Below are 18,466 nucleotides of genomic sequence, written 5' to 3'. Positions count from 1 at the left end.
ATCTCTAGGTCAATCCATGTGGCTGCAAATGGCATTATTTCATTCTTTTTTATGGCTGAGTAATATTCCATTGTATATATGTACCACATCTTCTTTATCCCTTCCTCCGTCAGCGGACACTTAGCTATTGTAAATAGTGCTGCTATGAACTTGGCTATTGTATATAGTGCTGCTGTGGACATTGGGGTACATGTATCTTTCCAAATCAGGGTTTTCATCTTTTCTGGTTATATGCCCAGGAGTGAGATTGCTGGATCATATGGTAACTCTCTTTAGTTTTTTAAGGATGCTCCATACTGTTCTCCATAGTGGCTGCACCAATTTATATCCCCACCAACAGTGCAAGAGGGTTCTCTTTTCTCCACACCCTCTCCAGCATTTATTATTTGTAGACTTTTTGATGATATCCATTCTGACCGGTGTGAGGTGGTACGTCATTGTAGTTTTCATTTGCATTTCTCTAATAATTAGTGATGTTGAGAATCTTTTTATGTGCCTGTTGGCCATCTGTATGTCTTCTTTGGAGAAATGACTATTTAGGACTTCTGCCCATTTTTTTGATTGGGTTGTCTGATTTTTTGACATTGAACTGTATAAGCTGTTTGTATATTGTGGAAAATATATACCTTCTTGGTTGCATCCTTTACAAATATTTTCTCCCAGTCCATAGGTTGCCTTTTGATTTTGTTTATGGTTTCCTTTGCTGTGCAAAAGCTTTTAAGTTTAATTAGGTCCCTTTTGTTTATTTTTGCTTTTGCTTCCATTACTTTAGGAGTAATTCCAAAAAAATATTGCTACAATTTATGTCAAAGAGTGTTCTGCCTATGTTTTCCTCTAGGAGTTTTATAGTTCATTTAGGTCTTTAATCCATTTTGAGTTTATTTTTTGTATATGGTGTTGGAGAATGTTCTGATTTCATTCTTTTACATGTAGCTGTCCAGTTTTCCCAGGACCACTTATTGAAGAGACTGTCTTTTTTTTCCATTGTATATTTTTGCGTCCTTTGTTGTAGATTAACTGACCATAAGTGCAGGGGTTTATTTCTGGGCTCTCTATCCTGTTCCATTGATCTATGTGTCTGTTTTTGTGTTCAGTACCATACTGTTTTAATGACTGTAGCTTTGTAGCAAGTCAGGGAGCGTGATTCCTCCAGCTCCATTTTTCTTTCTTAAGATTGTTTTGGCTACTTGTTCTAGTTCTGTGAAAAATGCCATTGGTGATTTGATAGGGATTTCGTTGAATGTATAGATTGCCTTGGGTAGTATAGTCATTTTGACAGTATTGATTCTTCTAATCCAAGAACATGGTATATCTTTTCATCTGTTTGTGTGGTCTTGCATTTATTTCATCAGCATCTTACAGTTTTCAGAGTATGGGTCTTTTGCCTCCTTAGGTAGGTTTATTCCTAGGTATTTTATTCTTTTTGATGTGATGATAAGTGGGATTGTTTGCTGAATTTCTCTTTCTGATATTTCATTGTTAGTGTATGGAAATGCAACAGATTTCTGTGTATTGATTTTGTATCCTGCATCTTTACCAAACTTATTGATGAGCTATAGTAGTTTTCTGGTAGCATCTTTAGAATTTTCTGTATATAGATCATGTCATTTGCAAACAGTGACAGTTTTCCTTCTTTTCTGATTTGGATTCCTTTTATTTCTTCTTCTTCTCTGATTACTGTGGTGAGAACTTCCAAAACTGTGTTGAATAAAAGTAGTGAGAGTTGACATCCTTGTCTTGTTCCTGATCTTAGAGGGAATGCTTTCAGTTTTTCACCATTGAGAATGATGTTAACTGTGTGTTTGTCATATATGGCCTTTATTATGTTGAGGTATGTTCCCTCTATGCCCACTTTCTGGAGAGTTATCATAATAAATGGATGTTGAATTTTGTCAAAAGCTTTTTTGCATCTATTGAGATCATGTTTTTTATTCTTCAGTTTGTTAATAGGGTGTATCACGTTGACTGATTTGTGGGTATTGAAAAATCCTTGCATCTGAGGGATGAATCCCACTTGATCATGTTGTATCATGCTTTTTAATATGTTGTTGAATTCTTTTTGCTAGTATTCTGTTGAGGATTTTTACATCTATGTTCATTAGTGATACCGGCCTGTAATTTTTTTTGTGTGTGTAGTATCTTTGGTTTTGGTATCAGGGTGATGTTGGCCTCATATAATGTGTTTGGTTGTGTTCCTTCCTCTGCAATTTTTTGGAATAGTTTCAGAAAGATAGGTGTTAACTCTTCTCTAAATGTTTGGTATAATACACCTGTGAAGCCATCTAGTCCTGGACTTCTGTTTGTTGGGAGTTTTTAAATCACAGATTCAATTTCAGTACTCGTGATTGGGCCGTTCATATTTTCTATTTCTTCCTGGTTCAGTCTTGGGAGGTTGTACCTTTCTAAGAATTTGCTCATTTCTTCTAGGTTGTCCATTTTATTGACATATAGTTGTTTGTAGTAGTCTCTCATGATCGTTTGTATTTCTGTGGTGTCAGTTGTAACTTTTCTCCTTTTTTGTTTTTGATTTTATTAATGTGGGCCCTCTCCCTTTTTTCTTGATGAGTCTAGCTAAAGGTTCATCAATTTTGTTTCTCTTTTCAAAGAAGCAGCTTTTAGTTTTGTTGATCTTTTCTTTTTTTAAATTTGTATTTCATTTATTTCTGCTCTGATCTTTATGATTTCTTTTACTAAATTTGGGTTTTGTTTTTCTTTCTCCAGTTGCTTTGGGTGTAAGGTTAGGTTATTTACTTGAGTTTTTCTTGTTTCCTGAGATAAGCTTGTAACACTATAAACTTCCCTGTTAGAACTGCTTTTGCTGTGTCTCATAGGTTTTGGATTATTGTGGTTTCGTTTTTGTGTGCCTCTAGGTGTTTTTTGATTTTCTCTTTGATTTCTTCAGTGATCCACTGGTTGTTTAGTAGCATATTGTTTAGCCTCCATGTGTTTGTGTTTTTTGCAAGTTTTTTCTTGTGCTTGAGTTCTAGCCTTGTAGCATTGTGGTCAGAAAAGATGGTTGATATTCAATTTTCTTGAATTTACCGAGGCTTGCTTTGTGACTCAGTATGTGATCTGTCCTGGAGAATGTTCCGTGTGCAGTTGAAAAGAACGTGTATTCTCTTGGTTTTTGGTGGAGTGCTCTATAAATATCAGTTATGTCCGTCTGGTCTAATGTGTCATTTAAGGCCTGTGTTTCCTTATTGATTTTCTGTCCATTGATGAAAGTGGGGTGTTAAAGTCCCCCACTATTACTATGTTACTGTCAGTTTCTCCCTTCATGGCTGTTAGCATTTGCTTTATTGAGGTACTCCTGTGTTGGTTGTATATGTACTTACAATTGTTACATCTTCTTTTTGGATTGATCCCTTGATCATTATGTAGTGTCCTTCCTTGTCTCTTGTAACAGTATTTTAAAGTCTATTTTGTCTGATATGAGTATTGCTACTCCAGCATTCTTGTGATTTCCATTTGCATGGAATACCTTTTTCCATCCCCTCACTTTCAGTTGTATGTGTCTCTAGGTCTGAAGTGGGTCTCTTGTAGACAGCATATATACAGGTCTTGTTTCTGTATCCATTCAGTGTATTTCTTTCGGTTGGAACATTTAGTCCCTTTACGTTTAAGGTTATTATTGATATGTATGTTATTTTCATTTTATTGTTTTGGATTTGTAGGTCTTTTTGAGTTTTAATAACAATTTCCCTAGAAACATTTACAAATTTTTAGCATTTTTCCATTTAAATTGGATATCTGAGTGTTACTTTTTAAACATCTGTGTCAGTAGCCAGCAGACTTAACCAGACTATCAGATCTTTAGATATAAAATATTTTTTGAGAATATCTCCATAAATCTCAGGTGACAAAAACATGTTTCTTCACCAGAATAAATTACAGTTTACCTGAAAAGGGAACTGAATTATTTGGTACAATAACTTGCCCTTTAGGAATCAAGAATCTTGTCTGGGGCTTCCCTGGTGGCGCAGCGGTTGAGAGTCCGCCTGCTGATGCAGGGGACAGGGGTTCGTGCCCTGGTCCAGGAAGATGCCGCGGAGCGGCTGGGCCCGTGAGCCGTGGCTGCTGAGCCTGTGCGTCTGGAACCTGTGCTCCGCAATGGGAGAGGCCACAACAATGAGAGGCCCGTGTACCGCAAAAAAAAAGAATCTTGTCTGTGCAGGTGTGTTGGTCTGGTTGAGTAGCAGTTCCAGCTCTGGCCACTAGGTGGGGCATCCCCATTACCGTTGCTTTCCCATCATATTCCCAGAAACAGCCAATCTTGACTTGTCGTCCCCCCCCCCCCCCCCCCCCCGGAACTTGACCCTGGGCACAGAGCAGGGCTGCACTTCCAGGTGGGCAGCCCAGTTTGCACGGGACTTTCTTTTCTAAAGACAGCACACTTTCTTACCCGACATGGGTACATGAGACTCTTGGCTTGAGCTGGTATTTCTTTAGAGGAGGACCTGTTCCTGCCAGGAAGCAGCCCCTTTGCTAATTATAATAAAGATTTCCCCAGAATCCCCTCAGTACTCGGCTCCACGTAGAAGAGGATCTCCACTGCTGTGCTCCCACACAAGGAGGAGCGGGGGAGTGATGGGAATTGCTGGCTGTTCCTGGTGTTCATGGGAGAGGTATGTATCTTGACCATTGACCATCTGTATGCTTTGTGGGCTGAGTTAAAAAACGAAGCTCCAGCATTTGAAAGGTGAAAGCTGAAATGATTCTGAATCCACAAGAGGAGATGGATGAACTTGTTCCTGAATCCTAAGAAAGTTTTTATATGGGGATAGTCTTTGGAACCTAAAGGATGTAAGCAAATCAGGGATTCTTCCTGTCAAGGATTTGATGGAGCTGATGGCCTCAGAGAGCTAGCAGGAAGATGAAGAGATTCCCAAATTTATGAGTGAGGAACTCATACATGCGTCCCTAAAAGGAAGTGTAACAGAGCTACATGTTCAAAGGGCACCAGAGAGGTGGATGTAATCTCTAGCCAGTTCCATGAGCCTCTGCTGGCTGCAAACTGTCTTGTTTGGGTCTGACCTTTAGGCTCTGTTCCCGTATGCTGGGAGCTCAGATCAGAGGCTGTGAGATGGGGAAGCTCGTCACAGGCTGGGAACCGTATTAGTCACCAAGCTCTGTTGACGGTTCTCTGGAAATTGAGAATTATCACTGCAGCATGCTGTGTGTCATTACTTTGTCTTATGAATGGCTGCCTTGCTTTGTCAGCATTCTTCTTCCACTTGCCCCAGTAACTCCTGGTGGGCAGGTGCTGTTATTTATTTCTCCCCCGTCGTTCCCAGCGCAGTGTTGTGCACACAGTGGCCCTCATATTTGCTGAGTGAGTTAATGCCATGAGAGTCTTGCAGGTACTGAAGCACCTGAGTGGGATTCTGGGCCCTGGCAGTTGAGGTGGCTGCAGGGTGGTAATATACAGAAATTGGCTCTAACTAAATATTGGCCATAGCACCACGTGAATCCGATTCCTGCAAATTGCTGGGGAGCAACTGGTTTATGGTGCTTATAAAAAGAGCTTTTTAAAAGGTTTTGTGCTTCAGGATTTAAAAATGTAAAATTGTCTTCTCTGTGCCACACAACTTTGTTTCCCTATACTTTTTAAATACTTTGTGCCAGAATTGATATTATTTATTTTTGGCACATCATCAAGTAAGGAATTTGCAAGTGATTCTAATTCATCCCGTAAGCAATGAGTGGAAAACAATCTCTACTTTTCAAATACATCAGGAGAGCTTAAAAATGCAGGCGGATTCCTTCACTCACGCTCTCAAGCTTCCCCTCTGTCCAGGCTATAGGGTGTGAAGTGTCACAAGGATGTTAGAGGGTTTGCAATTTGGTATAAATTCTTGGATTTAAAGTATTGAAATTATCTTCTATAAACATGCTTTTATGTGAAATGAAGCCTTGACTGAGACACTTGGGCGTAATTTACTAAGAGGCTCCAGGAGAGCAGGACTCTGGTTCTCGGCTGTACCCCAACTGCGAGAGCCCACAGTAGGTGGGCACACAGTAGGTGCACAGTGACTATTTGTTCGATGAATGAATAATGGGGAATCTCCTGGAGTAAGCTAAAGACCTAAACGTATTGCTAAGAGTTTCTGGGTAGAGTGGAGAGAGCAGCTGGGTCACAGCATCTCCCTTTTCAAACACTCAGTGACATGAACACAGTAGTTAAACTGGAGCCTCCTTGCCACAGAGAACAAGCAAACAAATGAATAAGCCCAGCAGCAAACAAGGAAAAAGGCAACCAAATAAAAAACATACAAAAATGACAAGAGAAGAAAAAAAAAGTATTGCTCAGGTGTGCCAGGCTACTCCTGCAAATGGCCTTGGTGAGTCAGCAGAATCCAGGAACTCTGACTCACAAGAGTGACTGGTTGGGAGAAGAGGGATATCCTTATCTTTTCCAGTTACTTCAGGGGGTAGGGTGTGTGAAAAGGGCTGTTGAGGAGAAACTGATGAGAGGACTGGCTCTCCGATGGAAGTGGGGGTTTCACGCTGAGCCAGAGAACGGATCCAGAGCCCAGGATGGCCCCCAGGGATCATGACATCACCTACCCTGGGGACAGGAAACATTGCTGAGGACACTTTGAAAACCTTAGTGAAGAGGCCTGAGACCAGATATTCTAGCAAAAATAGTTGAGCTCTTCCCTGCCTCGCCTCTGGCTATCACGCTCCCAAACATTCAGTAGGATGCAAAATAACAGCTTTCAAACTGCTCAGAGAGAAAAAATAGATAGGGTAATTTGCTCACCCGATATCATGAAGTTGCCCACATAAGAGAACACAATAAAAAGAAATGACAGTGCTTCACACCCACCAGAATGACTGTAACAGGAAAGAGAGACAATAACAAGAATTAGGGTATGGAAAACTCGGAACCCTCATACACTGCTGGTGGGAATGGAAAATGATGCAGCCACTTTGGAAAACAGTCTGGCAGTTCTTAAAAATTTTTAAACATAGAGTTACTGTTTTTGACTCAGCAATTCTAGATATATGCCCAAGAAAAATGAAAATATATGTACACACAAAAACTTGTTTATAGCAGCAATATCCATAATAGTCAAAAGTGGAAACAAGCCAGATATCCATCAACTGATGTGTTAACAAAATGTGGTCTATCAATACAATATAACAGTATTCGGTCATAAAAAGGAATGAAGTACTGATACATGCTAAAACATGGATAAACCTCAAAAACTTGATGCTAAGTGAAAAAGGTATATTTTAGGCTGGTGAACTTTATGGTATGTAAATTATCTCAATAAAGCTCAACAATTGGCACAGCAACTGTGTATACTATTGCAGGGGGAATGGGAGAACATAGAAGAAATAGAGGAAGGAACATAGGCTTCAAAAAAAGAGGAAGAGCCCATCTTGAAAACATGACCCAGGAAATAGAAGAAAAGCCCCTGCAAATTTTTTGTGCTATAGAGCACATAAGTGTATTCCTTTGTTCAGCAAATAGATGCTGCGGTGTTAGTATATGACATGCACCATTCTGGGCACTGGAGATAGAGCAGGGAGCAAGTTCTTCCTGTTGCAGAGCTTCCATTCTTATGTTTAAATGTGTAAGTACAAGGCTATTGATTCCCTTGGACCTCTTCTGTCATGGAAGGGATATTGATTCATCCTCATGGAATAGACACATACTCTGGATGTGGATTTGTCTCCCTAGCCTTGTTTACTGCTTCACACAAGATTGCTTCTGCTCAAAGAACTCATTTCACAGGAAAACACATGGGGCACCAAGTGTGAGGTCATGCTCAGAAAGGGAAAAATGGCCCCAGTAATAACCAGGCTGTGATTTTTAACCTCTAAATATAAAAAATGCTCAGAATACAAGCCATACTCCTCCCTACCACCTTTTCACCCCCCAGGTTCTTAAGGTGGAAGCTTGGGTCATTGATTTGAGACACTTGTCTTTTTCTAATACAAGTATTTAATGCTATAAATTTCCCTCTAAACGTGTGTACATCTCATGAATTCCATTGTGTACAATTAAAAATATTTTATAATTCTTTCAACTTCCTCTTTGACCCAAGGATTATTTTTAAATGTACTGTTTAGCTTCCAAATATTCGGGAATTTTCAAGATATATTTTTGTAATTAGTTTCTAGTTGAATTTCATTGTGGTCAGAGAATAAAATTTGTATTTTAATTTTAAAAAACTTGTTAGTTTGCTTTATGGCTCAAAATATGGTCTTTCATGCTGAATATCATGTGTACTTGAAAAAAGTGTGTACTGTTCCAGGTAATGTGTTTTATAAATGTCAGTTAGATCAAGTTGGTTGGTAGTATTTTTCAGCATTTTTATATATTTACAAATATTCTATCCACTTGTTCTGTCAATTAGTGACAGAAGAGTGTTGTAGTCTCCAACTATAATGATAGGTTTGTATTTCTCATTTCAATTCTCTCAATTTTTGCTTATGTATTCTAATACTTTGCTGTTACATATATGCATTTAGGATTGTGATAACTTTATAGGTGTCATAAAATATGCATAATACAAAATTTACCATTTTAAGTGTACAGTTCAGTGGCATTAAGTACATTTACATTGTTGTGCAACTCTCACCACAATCCAGAACTTTTGCATCTTCCCAAAATGAAATTCTGTGCCCATTAAACAACTCCTTATTCTCCCCCTTCCCTGCCAAACACCATTCTATCCTTATGTAATAGGGAGCATACAGTATTTGTCCTTTTGTGACTTACCATTATGTCTTCAAAGTTCATCCATGTTGTAGCATGTGTCAGAATTCATTCTTTTTTAAGGCTGTCCATTGCTTGTCCATTCATCTGTTGATGGAAATTTGGGTTGTTTATGCCTTTTGGCTGTTGTGAATAATGCTGCTGTGAACACTAGTATACAGACATCTGTTTGAATCCCTGTTTGAATTATTTTGGATATATGCCCAGAAGTGAGATTGTTGGATCATATGTTCTATGTCTAATTTTTGAGGAATGTGTGATGTTTTCTTGATGAATTGACCCCTTTATTATCATGTAATGTTCCTCTTTATCCCTGGTAATATTCTTTGTTCTGAAGTCTACTTTTCTGATATGAATATAACCACTATTATACTAATGTTATACTATTTATTATTAGTGTTTGCTTAGTATATCTTCTTCCATCCTTTTACTTTTGTAACATATCCATGTCTTTATATTTAATTGAATTCCTTCTAGATGCATATGTTGGGTTTTGATTTTTCATCTAATCTGACAATCTCTGCCTTTTTTTTTTTTTTTTTTTTTTGCGGTACACGGGCCTCTCACTGCTGTGGCCTCTCCCGTTGTGGAGTACAGGCTCCGGACATGCAGGCTCAGCGGCCATGGTTCACAGGCCCAGCTGCTCCGTGGCACGTGGGATCTTCCCAGACTGGGGCACGAACCCATGTCCCCTGCATCGGCAGGCGGACTCTCAACCACTGCACCACCAGGAAAGCCCAATCTCTGCCTTTTAATTGGGGATTTTAGACCATTTACATTTAATATCACTAGTGATAGAATTGGATTTAAGTCTACCAGTTTGTTAGTTGTTTGCATTTGTTCCATCTGTTCCTTGTCCTCTTTTTCATATTTTCCTGCCTACTTTTGGCTTAGTTGAATTAAAAAAAATTATTTTCAGCCATTTTTCCTCAAATATTTTTTTCAGATTCATACTCTTTCTCCTCTTTCTCTGAGACTCCAGTGATACAAATGTTAGATTTTTTGGGTATTGTCCCACAGGTTCCTGAGGCACTGTTCTTCTCCTTTTTTTTTTTAAGTCTATTTTCTCTCTGTTGTTCAGATTGGAAATTTCTATTGATTGGTCTTTGCGTTCACTGATTCTTTCCTCTACCATCTCCAGTTTACTGTTGAGCCTGTCCAGTGAGTTTTTAATTTCAATTATATTTTTTAGTTATATAGTTTCCCTTTTGTTCTTTTTTTATATCTTCTATTTATTTGTTGGAATCTTCCTATTCTTTATTTAAGAGTGTACATAATTGCTCATTGAAGCATTTTTATCATGGCTGCTTTAAATCCTTGTCAGGTTAATTCCAACCTCCAAGTAATCTCAGTGTTGGTGCCTTTTGATTATCTTTTCTCATTCAGGTTCTGGTTGCCCCAGTTCTTGGTGTGGCAAGTAAATTTGTACCCTGGGCATTTCTGGTATTGTGTTGCAAGACCTGTGTGATCTTTTTCCTGTTTAAATCCTTTTTCTTTCTGGGTGTGGTGTGCAGGTCCAGCTCGGGGTGCATGCAAAGCTTCCTGTGGGGCTTTTTTGACTCCTCCCTGACAGTGGAGTGTTGGCTCATTGCCTCGTTGCAGGTGGATGTAACCTAATCCCAGGACCCCTGGTAGGACAAGCTGCTGTGATACGAACTACCTGTAGAGGGCCATGTGGCAGGGAGCAGTGGGCAGCCTGTAGGAGCTGAGGGCCTCAGTCCTATAACTGCAAGGAATTGAATTCTTCCAACAACCATGTGAGTTTGGAAGAAGGCCCCAAGATCCAGAAAGGAGCACAGCCCCACTGGCACTTGATTGCAGCCTGGTGAGAGCCTGAAACAGAGAGTGCAGCTAAGCCACCCCAGACTCCTGATCCACATATGTTGTTTTAAACTATCCACATTTACAGCCACAGAAAACTGACACGCCCTTTCTGCTCTTTCTCATTCCTCATGTTCCAGGTTTCCTTCCGTTGTCATTTCCTTTCTGTCTGAAGAACTTCCTTTAGCATTTTTTTTTTTTCCACTAGAGCAGGTCTGCTGACAACAAATTTCTTAGGTTTCCTTCATCTGAGAATTTCACCTTCATTTCTGAAACACAGTTTTGCTGAATATGGAATTCTGGGTGACAGCTTTTTTCTCTCACACTTGAAAAATGCTTCCTTCTCGCATTCATGATTTTTAATGAGAAACATACTGTCATAGGAATAGTTTTACTGTTCACATCAGGTAACACATCATTTTTTTCTGGTGGCTTTCAAGATTTTTCCTTTGTCTCTAGTTTTCAGAAATTTAATTATGATGTATCCAGGCATGGATTTCTTTGGGTTTATCCTGTTTAGGGTTTGCTTCTTCAAATTTGGTAAGATTTCAGTCATTATTTCTTTAAATACTTTTTCAGCATTACACTCATTCTTCTCTCCCGCTGGGTCTCTGATGACATGAATGTTAGATTATTTTGTTATTGTCCCACATGTTTCTGAGATTCTATTCATTTTCAAAATCTATTCTCTCTCTGTTGAAATCAGATAATTTCAATTTTTCTGTCTTCAGGTTCACTGATTCTTTCTGATGTCATATCCACCTGCTGTTCAGCCCATTCATTGAGTTTTTAAATTTCACTTATTTTTCATTTCTCAAGTTTTTATTGGTTCTTCTTAAGTCTATTTCTTTGCCTAGAGTTTCTGTTTTTTCTCTTTTCTCAGTGTTAGTATCTGTTTGGGAACATTTTTACGAGAGCTTCTATCAAATTCTCATCAGGTAATTGTAGCATCTGTATCATCTTGATGTTGATGTCTGCTGATTGTTTTTTCCCATTTGAGTTGAGATTTTCTGGGTCTCAGTATGATGAGTAATTGTGGAATGTGCCAGGACAAATTGAGTGTGAGTTTATGAGATTCTGGTTTGCATTTCAGTCTGCTTTCAGCAGGCTCTCAGCCTGTTTAGGTTCCAAGTACATGTCCTGGCACACTTCTGTGGGTCATGCTTCAGATGCCAGTGTGGTTTGTAGTGCTGTCCTGCCCAGCCATGTGCTGCCCAGAGGCCAACCTGAAACGAGAGCAGCATTTGACCTTGAGTTCAGTTCTCCAGTCTTCTGATGTGTTCATTCTGGTTGGTCATGCATGGGCTGCTTGGGGGTCTGCCCAGGACTTCATGCACAGATTTAAGTATCCCTGTCTCCTGTACTGTTCTCTCTGTAATCCTCACCCCCTCTGATGGGGTGGGGAGCAGGTGCTGCCTCCTTGTTCCTGTTTGCTTAGTGCACGTGGGGCTCTCACAGTCTCTGCAGCTGATGTGCTACTTGGTGGGGAGGAGACTACTTGTGTGCTGGCGTTTGCTTAGTGCAGAGCAGAAATGGTAATGGGGACCCCTCCACAGTGTGTGCAGTGCGGGGGGTATGGAGTGGGAGCTGCGCCTCTGCTCATATTAGTGTGGGACAGAATGGTCGACAGGGTTCACCCCAGAGTCTGCCCACAGTCCCACTGTGCTAATGGAAAGCAGGGGTGGTCACAGGGCTCCCCCTCAGTTTCCACAGCCCTGCCCCACTGGGGAGGGGGGCCTCCTGGTCAGCATAGGGCAGGGATGGTCACAGGGCTCTGCCTGCCATCCCTGTGGCTACAGTGTTGGGTAGGGGTGGGAGATGGAGTAGCTTTTTTGAGGTTTCATCTGGAGTAGAGTGGGTTCCATCCTGCAGGGCTGCCCTTTATCAAGGCTTTGAGCCAGAGAGAAGAGGCTTTCCTTGGAGCTTGTTGGTCTGTGCTTGCTGGCATTTCTGGGTTGTGGACCCCTCCAACTCTTGGACGAGAATCTGTAGGAGGAACACCCTGCCTGCTTGGTCTTCAAGTCAAGGTCCCTGCCGCCCACCTTCTCTTCTGCACCCCTCAGAGTCTTCTGCCAGCTGCTCTGTGTATCTGTGGAGAGTTTTATTTGCAAACAGTATGAGGAATAGGGTGAAATGTGTATTTTGTCTGGAATTCACAGAAGTTGTGGATTATCTTTCATTGTGACTTAAAGTAAGAAAAGTCTTCTGTAGTTAACCTCCATTTTTGCCATTTCTGGTGGCCCTCGTTTCTTTGTTGATTGATTTTCTCTCTGTCATCTTATGCATGTAATAAAGAGTAAGTCTCCATTTTTGATGTTGGGCTATCTCCAGCTTTCAAGCCCCACTCCTCTTTCTTCCCTTTTGGCTCCACATCTGAGGAAAAGCCAGTAAGGTAATGATGAGAAAACCTGGTTACTTGCTCCAGAAGTGCCAGCAGGAAGTTCACAGTGTGCGAGCCCCAGCCTGAGGGCCTGAGCCCTTTCCTCGGCCCGCATCACTAGCCCTGCACTGCTCGTGCCATTTGGCCTGGCTGGCTGGCCCCTGCCCTCCTCTCCTCAGGAAAGCTCACGGGTAATAAATCTTCCCATATCTTCTTGGTGCCCGTGGCCTTACGAGTCTCAACATCTCAGCTCTCCCACCTCTGTGGGGTGACTGTCAGACACTCCTTCTGCCCCAAGGACTCTGTTAACATATCTTGTAATGCAGGTCTGCTGTCAGTGATTTCTATAAGCTGTTGTTTGTTTGAAAATGTCTTTGTTTTCCCGTAATTTTTGACAGATATTTGCACTGAGTGTAGAACTCTGAGTTGACGGGTTTTCCTTTCAGCCACTCTGTTGTCTTTGCCCTGCACAGTTTCTGATCAGAAGTGTCCTGTAACTCTTATCTTTGCTCCTCTGTGTGTGATGTTCCCTCTTTCCTCCGGCTGCCTTCAAGCTTTTCCTTCTGTTTTCTTTAAAACAGTTTTTTTCCTCCAGTTTTATTGAGATATAATAGAGAAACAGCACTGTATAAGTTTAAGGTATATGGAATAATGATTTGACTTACACACACACCATGAAATGATGACCACTATAAGTATGGTGAACATCCATCATCTCACATAAATACAAAATAAAAGAAAAAGAAAAAAAGATTTTCTTGTGATTGATGACTCAGGATTTACTCTCTTAGCAACTTTCGTTTATAATGTAAGCAATGTTACTTCTAGTCATCACATTGTAAAGCTTTTCTTCTCATCTTTCAGCAGGTTGACTATGATGTGTATAGGTGTATGTGGGCCTTTTTTTGGTTGGTGTTGAGTTTTCTTTTTTATTTTTATATTTTGTATTTGTTCCTTTTAGAGTCCTCTGTATTCTTAGAGCTGTGGTTTAATGTTTATCCTTATTTTTGGAATATTCTTGACTGTTACCTTCTTCAAATAGTTCTTCTCTTCAAATTCTCCCTCTTCTTCGGTCACTCCAGTTACGTGTATGTTAGACCGTCTGGCGGTTCCTACAGGCCTGGAGTGCTCTGATTTGCTTTCGCCACGTCATTATCCTTGTGTTTCAGTTCACTTAATTTCTATTGACCCATGCTCAAGCTGGTTGATTTTTCCAAAGTGATATTCATTCTACTCGTGTGCCTGTCACAAGAATTTTCCATTTCTGACCTCATATAGTTTATTTCTAGCATTTCTGTTTTACTCTTTCTCACAGTTTTTATCTCTCTGGTGAAATTTCCCAACAGTTTCAGTTATCTGGGTCATCAAATCTATTTCCATTGATTGCTTTATCTCTAGATTGTTTTCTTTTACTTATTTTTTACTTTCTTGAAATTGTAATTTTTTTGATTGTATGCCAGACCTCATGTGTACAAGGACAGTACAGACTGAGGTAAACTGTATTTACACCTGTGCTAGCATGCCTCTTCTATCTGGGTTTTAAGTGTGTGACGTTGAGTCAATTTAGTTAGGGGTTGAGCTGGATTTAGGTTTTGTTGTTTCATTGCTACTGTCAATGCAGCTAAGGCTTCTACTTTCTCTAAATGTGGATGGTTTTCCCTTGTGCTTACGGGGGTGCTGAGGTTCCAGGTGGTTTTTCTCAGTGGTTCTGATGCTTCCTTCACCTGTAGATGTTCCTGAATTTCTGTGCGACCGAGGAGAGCACTTGCCTCTTCTTCAGGGATAGCGGGCCACTACTTGTTTCTCAGCATGAAGTTTATGGTGAGAGGGGGATTCCTCTGATGTCTTGGTCCAGCTCATTCTTAGATCCTAAATCTCAGTGTGGGGCTTCCTGCCCCTCTTTCCCATGGCAACCCAAATCTGCCTTGTATCTGTGTTGATTCTGGTCAGGAGTTTCCTGCTCCTCCTCCCTCTGCCTGGTATTGATCTAAGGTCCTGGGCCCTAAATGGTTTCTTGTCTTTCCCCAGAAGTAGGACGTTTTACTCTCGCAGTAGTAATGGGTCTTTCCCTGTGTCCTTGGGGCAAGAGGTTTCTGACTTCTCTCCCAGAGGCAGATGGGGTTTAGCTCTGTCTTCGAAAGCAATGGATCTTTACCTGTGCCCTGTGGGTGGCTTTGGTGCCCTTCCCTCAGTTCATAGGAGGGATGGATCCAGGGAAGGGGTGGGTCCGTGCCCATCCTTCCCCGGCTCCTGCCCTGCTCCTAGTATTTCCTTTGCGAGCACTCTTGCTGGATTCCTCAGCTGTTCCAAACGTACATGCAAGCCCACACTTGGCCTTTAAAGATTTGCTAACGTTTTAGCTGAGATCTCCATCCCCCAAGGCAGCCCCGTGTTTCTCCTGGTCTTCACATAAGGGAACAGGTAGCAGCCACGTTTCCCCTGGAGGCTCTGCCCCTCCTTTGGAAATCACCGTATTTGGTTGCCACGCAACCTCACATCTCTAATAGATTCAAGAAAGATGATCATTTTTGTAGACCACCAGATTTTTCTCATTGTTATTTGCAGCTTTCTACTTCCTACATGGAAGCAGAAATTAGATGTTTTAAATCAAAATTACAAACTCACCTTCATTTATCTGCATTTATCAAGAACATTGCATGAATTTTTTTCCAATTATAAAATGACTTTCAAAGAGTTTCCCAGCCATATTTAGAAGCTAAAAGCTGTGAATGATCTGCTTTTCTTATTTTGTAACCTAGTAACCAACATTATTAATGAACATCAAAGTTAAGTTTTTTTCCGTTTGAAAAAATTTGAGTCAACATATAGAAGGTTGGGCTTCCCTGGTGGCGCAGTGGTTGAGAGTCTGCCTGCCGATGCAGGGGACACGGGTTCGTGCCCCGGTCCAGGAAGATCCCACATGCCGCGGAGCGCTGGGCCTGTGAGCCATGGCCGCTGAGCCTGCGCGTCCGGAGTCTGTGCTCCGCAACGGGAGAGACCATAACAGTGAGGCCCGCGTACCACACACACACACAAAAAAAACATATAGAAGGTTAACTTTTTTCTCTTTGGAAATTCTTGAGTTACAGGCAGACCTCATTTTATTGTGCTTTGCTTTAGTGCACTTTGCAGTTACTGCATTTTTTAATAAATTGGAGGTTTCTGGCAACCCTGCGTCATCAGATGATGGTGAGCATTTTTTAGCAATGAAGTATTTTTAATTAAGGTATGTACATTGTTTTTTTAGACATACTGCTGTTGCACACTTGACAGACTACAGTAGAGGGTAAACATAACTTTTATGTGCACTGGGAAATCAAATAATCATGTGACTTGCTTTATTGCAATATTTGCTTCATTGCGGTGGTCTGGAATTGAACCTGCAATATCTCTGAGGTCGGTCGTATGCCGACATCTTCTTTTAAATTTATATAAACTGTCTGTAACCAATTAGGATAGTATCTCCTGTGGACTGTAATACACCTTATGATCTGATTTATTTTTCCTTTGTGTTAGGTCTGTTTATCTGGGCTGTTGAGTTCTGCAATGTGGACATAATGACAGACATTTTTGTGATTATTTAATGTGCCAGCTTCTGTGGGTGTGTAACTAATCACTTCAGAGCTTAGTGGCATAAAACAACCACTTACTTTAACAGATACTGTGGATTGGGAATTTGGACAAGGCACAGCAGAACGGTTTGTCTGTCCTGTCTGCCAGTGGGACTCAAGAGTGGGGACCAGATCCACCTGGGGGCTCGTTCTCACACCTGGTGGGTCCTCTCCACAAGTCCCTCCGGGTGGTCTCTGGGGGTCTTTCCTACGGCGTGGAGGTTGGCCGCATGGACCTGGGTTCCCTGTCCTGACCTGGCTCTGAAGCCATCAGCATCATGTCCACCACAGTCCCCTCACTGAGTCAGTGACAGGGGCCCCTCAACATCCGGGGGACAGACATAAATGCAGCTCTTACTAGGGAAGTGAGGAGATTCACGAGAAAAGCATGTAAAACTAAAATATTTCGGTGGACATTTTTAGAAAATATAATCTCCTGCAATTCATTTCCAAAGTCGTTCAAGAGATGAGGGAAAAGGGAAGGAAAAGAAGTTGTGTGGGAGCTGGCTGCAGTGACCCTGGAGCCCCTTGAGAGCACCTCAGAATTCGCTAGTTCCTGGTTCGTTGTGGCTAGGAGGGGACAATTTCTAGTTATTCCTTTGTTTGCAATATTGAGAAGCGTCTCTGTTAGTAGACTCCACTTTGTGTTTTTAAGGACTGGTTAGCCGTGTCCCTTTTAGGGCCACGCCGATTAGCTTTCCTCATACACAGCTTTGCGTCTCCTAGCCCTTCCACAGGTGGATGGTTGGAGGAGGCCGGAGAGCCTACCTGTTGACCCCCTTCACCCATTTGCCCCACCCTCCAACCCCCCTTCCCCTCTAGCAACCACCAGTATGTTCTTTGTATCTATGAGTTTTATTTTGTTTGTTCATTTATTTTGTTTTTTTAGATTCCACATATAAGTGAAATCACACAGTATTTTCTTTTTCTCATTTAGTGTAATTCTCTTGAGGTCCATTCATATTGTTGCAAGTGGCAAGATTTCTTTCTTTTTTCTGGCTGGGTACTGTTCCATTGCATATATATACCACATCTTTAGTCATTCATTCATCAGTGAACACTTAGATTTGCATATCTTGGCTATCGTAAAAAATGCTGCAATAACGTGTGGAACTAGTATTTTCATTTTATTTAGATAAATACCTACTAGTGGAATTGCTTGATCATATGGTAGTTCTGTCTTTAATATTTGAGGTACCTCCATACTGTTCTCCATAGTGGCTGCCCAATTTACATTCCCACCAACGGTGCACAAGGGTTCCCTTTTCTCTGCATCCTCACCAACACTTGTTATTTCTTGTCTTTTGCTTGATGGCCTTTCTGACAGGTGGGAGGTGATATCTCATTGTGGTTTGTTTTTGGGTTTTTTTTGGTAGAGATAGAATTGAATCTGTAGATCACTTTGAATAGTATTGACATCTTTTTTTTTTAACATCTTTATTGGAGTATAATTGCTTTTCAATGGTGTGTTAGTTTCTGCTTTATAACGAAGTGAATCAGCTATGCATATACATACATCCTGTATCTCCTCCCTCTTAACGTCTCCCTCCCACCCTTCCTATCCCACCCCCTCTAGGTGGTCACGAAGCACCGAGCTGATCTCCCTGTGCTATGTGGCTGCTTCCCACTAGCTATCTGTTTTACATTTGGTAGTATATATAAGTCCATGCCATTCTCTCACTTCTTTCCACCTTACCCTTCCCCCTCCCCATGTCCTCAAGTCCATTCTCTACGTCTATGTCTTTATTCCTGTCCTGCCCCTAGGTTCTTCAGAACCTTTTTTTCCGTTAGATTCCATATATATGTGCTAGCATACGGTATTTGTTTTTCTCTTTCTGACTTACTTCACTCTGTATGACAGACTCTAGGTCCATCCACCTCACTACAAATAACTCAGTTTCGTTTCCTTTGATGGCTGAGTAA

The sequence above is a fragment of the Stenella coeruleoalba genome, assembly GCF_951394435.1.
Source record: "Stenella coeruleoalba genome assembly, chromosome: 2".
Lineage (NCBI taxonomy): Eukaryota > Metazoa > Chordata > Mammalia > Artiodactyla > Delphinidae > Stenella > Stenella coeruleoalba.
This window is presented reverse-complemented; position numbering follows the sequence as displayed.